Source organism: Triturus cristatus, chromosome 4_2, assembly GCF_964204655.1.
Source record: "Triturus cristatus chromosome 4_2, aTriCri1.1, whole genome shotgun sequence".
Lineage (NCBI taxonomy): Eukaryota > Metazoa > Chordata > Amphibia > Caudata > Salamandridae > Triturus > Triturus cristatus.
This window is the reverse complement of record NC_140586.1, coordinates 929,460,359-929,465,358: the sequence shown is the minus strand read 5'-3', so window position 1 is coordinate 929,465,358 and position 5,000 is coordinate 929,460,359. Positions and strand designations below refer to the sequence as shown.

The 5,000-nt window shown below is 49.8% G+C and overlaps 7 non-coding genes across 7 annotated transcripts in view; 4 read left to right on the top strand and 3 right to left on the bottom strand.

Annotated features, from left to right (window-relative positions):
* The first annotated feature begins 1,117 nt into the window (after window positions 1–1,117).
* On the top strand, window positions 1,118–1,191 carry TRNAY-GUA (transfer RNA tyrosine (anticodon GUA)). The gene has a single exon. It is a non-coding gene; the product is annotated as a tRNA-Tyr (tRNA).
* Window positions 1,192–1,578: 387 nt separating this feature from the next.
* Window positions 1,579–1,649, bottom strand: TRNAG-GCC (transfer RNA glycine (anticodon GCC)). The gene has a single exon. It is a non-coding gene; the product is annotated as a tRNA-Gly (tRNA).
* Window positions 1,650–2,815: 1,166 nt separating this feature from the next.
* Window positions 2,816–2,889, top strand: TRNAN-GUU (transfer RNA asparagine (anticodon GUU)). Its single transcript has one exon. It is a non-coding gene; the product is annotated as a tRNA-Asn (tRNA).
* Window positions 2,890–3,132: 243 nt separating this feature from the next.
* Window positions 3,133–3,204, top strand: TRNAW-CCA (transfer RNA tryptophan (anticodon CCA)). The gene has a single exon. It is a non-coding gene; the product is annotated as a tRNA-Trp (tRNA).
* Window positions 3,205–3,275: 71 nt separating this feature from the next.
* TRNAG-GCC (transfer RNA glycine (anticodon GCC)) lies at window positions 3,276–3,346 on the bottom strand. The gene has a single exon. It is a non-coding gene; the product is annotated as a tRNA-Gly (tRNA).
* Window positions 3,347–4,512: 1,166 nt separating this feature from the next.
* On the top strand, window positions 4,513–4,586 carry TRNAN-GUU (transfer RNA asparagine (anticodon GUU)). The gene has a single exon. It is a non-coding gene; the product is annotated as a tRNA-Asn (tRNA).
* A 385-nt stretch (window positions 4,587–4,971) lies between these two features.
* Window positions 4,972–5,000, bottom strand: part of TRNAG-GCC (transfer RNA glycine (anticodon GCC)) — a 71-nt gene continuing 42 nt past the window's right edge. The window contains exon 1 of the tRNA in view: window positions 4,972–5,000. This exon is cut by the window's right edge and continues 42 nt beyond it. This is a non-coding gene — a tRNA (tRNA-Gly).

The following is a 5,000-nucleotide window of genomic DNA, read 5'->3' as shown; positions in this document are numbered from 1 at the left end:
ACAGTGATGGGGCGCACGCACTCAAATTGCACACCTATGAACAAAGTGTGTGCAACAGACATTGGAATGCCAACGTTTCACATGATGGCAAGAATCAGATGCAGGAGACTATAAGTATGAATGTTTTTGCATTTGCTGAGGTCACTGGCTTGGGACTAGTGTTGTGGTTATCAGGGCATGATGGCAGGCTGCTCCCGACAGAAGTGGCTCATAGAAGGCAGCCTCCAGATCACCAGCACTATTGTGTTTCAGATCATGTCACTGAACTCTCCTCCTTAAAAATCCTTCCCACTGTCTTTGCCAAATTCCCTGTCCTCCCCGAAATGCTGGGGTGAAACGGGCAGAGTTCTGCGCCCGGCGTCCCTAACGCGCTCCCAACGCGGCCTACAGCCCTGGTCGGGCACAGCCCTGGTCGGGCTTAGACCACTGGGGCCTCTGGAGAGCAAGACCTCCAGAAGCCTATGGTCAGGCCTATTGCACAGGCATTTTGTGCCTGGCCATTCCGGGATTGTTGTGTTTCAAGGCCCAGCCATCAATACTAATGTGATGGCTTTCCCTGAGAACCCTCATGTCCCTGTCCTCCCAAGAGCCCGAGCTTTTATGTAAAATAAGGTGTGCACCTTGGGCCTTCCCCTTTGCGCTCTCTGCCCCCTCTCTTTCTCCAAAGCTGAGCTCTGCTGGTAAATGTATCTATCTGAGTGAGGGGCTAGGGAGGGCCTTGCCCAGCAGTCTTACAAAGCAAGAGTTCAGAGAAAGCACCTGCTCTGGGAAGGAGACTCCGCTCACAGAGAAGACAAGTCTAACATGCCACAGTGAAGATTGGATGGGCAAGACACACGCCTGACAGGCTGGTAGAACACCACCAGAGGAGCAGATAGCTACGCTAAGAAGGCCACAGAAAAGTCATACATGTATCTCATACACTGGGACTGGTTGTAATACTGGCCCTAACATCATTAGATAGTAGTCTGCGCATCATAACACCCAACAGTGACAAGACACTAAGCAAATGGCAAATGCTGCGTAGGATAAAGACGCCTTATATAACACAAGCTCAAGGCAGGCGCGCACACATAAAGATATATGTTGAGTCTCAGGAGATGTGCTTTTGGAACTAGTCTCTGTGGCGCAATCGGTTAGCGCGTTCGGCTGTAAACCGAAAGGTTGGTGGTTCAAGCCCACCCAGGGACGTTTCCTTTTGCATGCATGAAGCACTTTAATAAATCATAGTAATGTGCCTTTGGTCTAGAGCTCCTGCGTGAGACCCTTTCCCTGAACATTTCAATCCTCTGCGTTCTCTCTGCACCTGCACTCAATTTCATCAATAGGATGGAAAACAAAAAGCTAAACCTTGTAATACAACCCTAGGCATATAAGGAGGTGGGCAAAAATGAAAAGGCTCACAACATTTGCTGATGTGACTCCAAAAGCAAGGACCTCGTGGCGCAAAGGTAGTGCGTCTGACTCCAGATCAGAAGGTTGCGTGTTCAAATCACGTCGGGGGTCACTGTTTCCCATTTTATGCCCCACTGAGTTCCCATGTTTGATTTAGAAAGCAAAGTCAAAAGAACACAGCCTTGCATTGGCCGGGAATCGAACCCGGGCCTCCCGCGTGGCAGGCGAGAATTCTACCACTGAACCACCAATGCTTCACATGTGTAGCTTAGAGACAGAGCTCTGTCCAAGACAGTGATGAGGCGCACGCACTCAAATTGCACACCTATGAACAAAGTGTGTGCAACAGACATTGGAATGCCAACGTTTCACATGATGGCAAGAATCAGATGCAGGAGACTATAAGTATGAATGTTTTTGCATTTGCTGAGGTCACTGGCTTGGGACTAGTGTTGTGGTTATCAGGGCATGATGGCAGGCTGCTCCCGACAGAAGTGGCTCATAGAAGGCAGCCTCCAGATCACCAGCACTATTGTGTTTCAGATCATGTCACTGAACTCTCCTCCTTAAAAATCCTTCCCACTGTCTTTGCCAAATTCCCTGTCCTCCCCGAAATGCTGGGGTGAAACGGGCAGAGTTCTGCGCCCTGCGTCCCTTTATGCGTCCCTAACGCGCTCCCAACGCGGCCTACAGCCCTGGTCGGGCACAGCCCTGGTCGGGCTTAGACCACTGGGGCCTCTGGAGAGCAAGACCTCCAGAAGCCTATGGTCAGGCCTATTGCACAGGCATTTTGTGCCTGGCCATTCCGGGATTGTTGTGTTTCATGGCCCAGCCATCAATACTAATGTGATGGCTTTCCCTGAGAACCCTCATGTCCCTGTCCTCCCAAGAGCCCGAACTTTTATGTAAAATAAGGTGTGCACCTTGGGCCTTCCCCTTTGCGCTCTCTGCCCCCTCTCTTTCTCCAAAGCTGAGCTCTGCAGGTAAATGTATCTATCTGAGTGAGGGGCTAGGGAGGGCCTTGCCCAGCAGTCTTACAAAGCAAGAGTTCAGAGAAAGCACCTGCTCTGGGAAGGAGACTCCGCTCACAGAGAAGACAAGTCTAACATGCCACAGTGAAGATTGGATGGGCAAGACACACGCCTGACAGGCTGGTAGAACACCACCAGAGGAGCAGATAGCTACGCTAAGAAGGCCACAGAAAAGTCATACATGTATCTCATACACAGGGACTGGTTGTAATACTGGCCCTAACACCATTAGACAGTAGTCTGCGCATCATAACACCCAACAGTGACAAGACACTAAGCAAATGGCAAATGCTGCGTAGGATAAAGACGCCTTATATAACACAAGCTCAAGGCAGGCGCGCACACATAAAGAAATATGTTGAGTCTCAGGAGATGTGCTTTTGTCACTAGTCTCTGTGGCGCAATCGGTTAGCGCGTTCGACTGTTAACTGAAAGGTTGGTGGTTCAAGCCCACCCAGGGACGGCTCCTTTTGCATGCATGAAGCACTTTAATAAAACATAGTAATGTGCCTTTGGTCTAGAGCTCCTGCGTGAGACCCTTTCCCTGAACATTTCAATCCTCTGCGTTCTCTCTGCACCTGCACTCAATTTCATCAATAGGATGGAAAACAAAAAGCCAAACCTTGTAATACAACCCTAGGCACATAAGGAGGTGGGCAAAAATGAAAAGGCTCACAACATTTGCTGATGTGACTCCAAAAGCAAGGACCTCGTGGCGCAACGGTAGCGCGTCTGACTCCAGATCAGAAGGTTGCGTGTTCAAATCACGTCGGGGTCACTGTTTCCCATTTTATGCCCCACTGAGTTCCCATATTTGATTTAGAAAGCAAAGTCAAAAGAACACAGCCTTGCATTGGACGGGAATCGAACCCGGGCCTCCCGCGTGGCAGGCAAGAATTCTACCACTGAACCACCAATGCTTCACATGTGTAGCTTTGAGACAGAGCTCTGTCCAAGACAGTGATGAGGCGCACGCACTCAAATTGCACACCTATTAACAAAGTGTGTGCAACAGACATTGGAATGCCAACGTTTCACATGATGGCAAGAATCAGATGCAGGACACTATAAGTATGAATGTTTTTGCATTTGCTGAGGTCACTGGCTTGGGACTAGTGTTGTGGTTATCAGGGCATGATGGCAGGCTGCTCCCGACAGAAGTGGCTCATAGAAGGCAGCCTCCAGATCACCAGCACTATTGTGTTTCAGATCATGTCACTGAACTCTCCTCCTTAAAAATCCTTCCCACTGTCTTTGCCAAATTCCCTGTCCTCCCCGAAATGCTGGGGTGAAACGGGCAGAGTTCTGCGCCCTGCGTCCCTTTATGCGTCCCTAACTCGCTCCCAACGCGGCCTACAGCCCTGGTCGGGCACAGCCCTGGTCGGGCTTAGACCACTGGGGCCTCTGGAGAGCAAGACCTCCAGAAGCCTATGGTCAGGCCTATTGCACAGGCATTTTGTGCCTGGCCATTCCGGGATTGTTGTGTTTCAAGGCCCAGCCATCAATACTAATGTGATGGCTTTCCCTGAGAACCCTCATGTCCCTGTCCTCCCAAGAGCCCGAGCTTTTATGTAAAATAAGGTGTGCACCTTGGGCCTTCCCCTTTGCGCTCTCTGCCCCCTCTCTTTCTCCAAAGCTGAGCTCTGCAGGTAAATGTATCTATCTGAGTGAGGGGCTAGGGAGGGCCTTGCCCAGCAGTCTTACAAAGCAAGAGTTCAGAGAAAGCACCTGCTCTGGGAAGGAGACTCCGCTCACAGAGATGACAAGTCTAACATGCCACAGTGAAGATTGGATGGGCAAGACACACGCCTGACAGGCTGGTAGAACACCACCAGAGGAGCAGATAGCTACGCTAAGAAGGCCACAGAAAAGTCATTCATGTATCTCATACACTGGGACTGGTTGTAATACTGGCCCTAACACCATTAGACAGTAGTCTGCGCATCATAACACCCAACAGTGACAAGACACTAAGCAAATGGCAAATGCTGCGTAGGATAAAGACGCCTTATATAACACAAGCTCAAGGCAGGCGCGCACACATAAAGATATATGTTGAGTCTCAGGAGATGTGCTTTTGTCACTAGTCTCTGTGGCGCAATCGGTTAGCGCGTTTGGCTGTTAACCGAAAGGTTGGTGGTTCAAGCCCACCCAGGGACGTTTCCTTTTGCATGCATGAAGCACTTTAATAAATCATAGTAATGTGCCTTTGGTCTAGAGCTCCTGAGTGAGACCCTTTTCCCGGAACATTTCAATCCTCTGCGTTCTCTCTGCACCTGCACTCAATTTCATCAATAGGATGGAAAACAAAAAGCCAAACCTTGTAATACAACCCTAGGCACATAAGGAGGTGGGCAAAAATGAAAAGGCTCACAACATTTGCTGATGTGACTCCAAAAGCAAGGACCTCGTGGCGCAACGGTAGCGCGTCTGACTCCAGATCAGAAGGTTGTGTTCAAATCACGTCGGGGTCACTGTTTCCCATTTTATGCCCCACTGAGTTCCCATATTTGATTTAGAAAGCAAAGTCAAAAGAACACAGCCTTGCATTGGCCGGGAATCGAACCCGGGCCT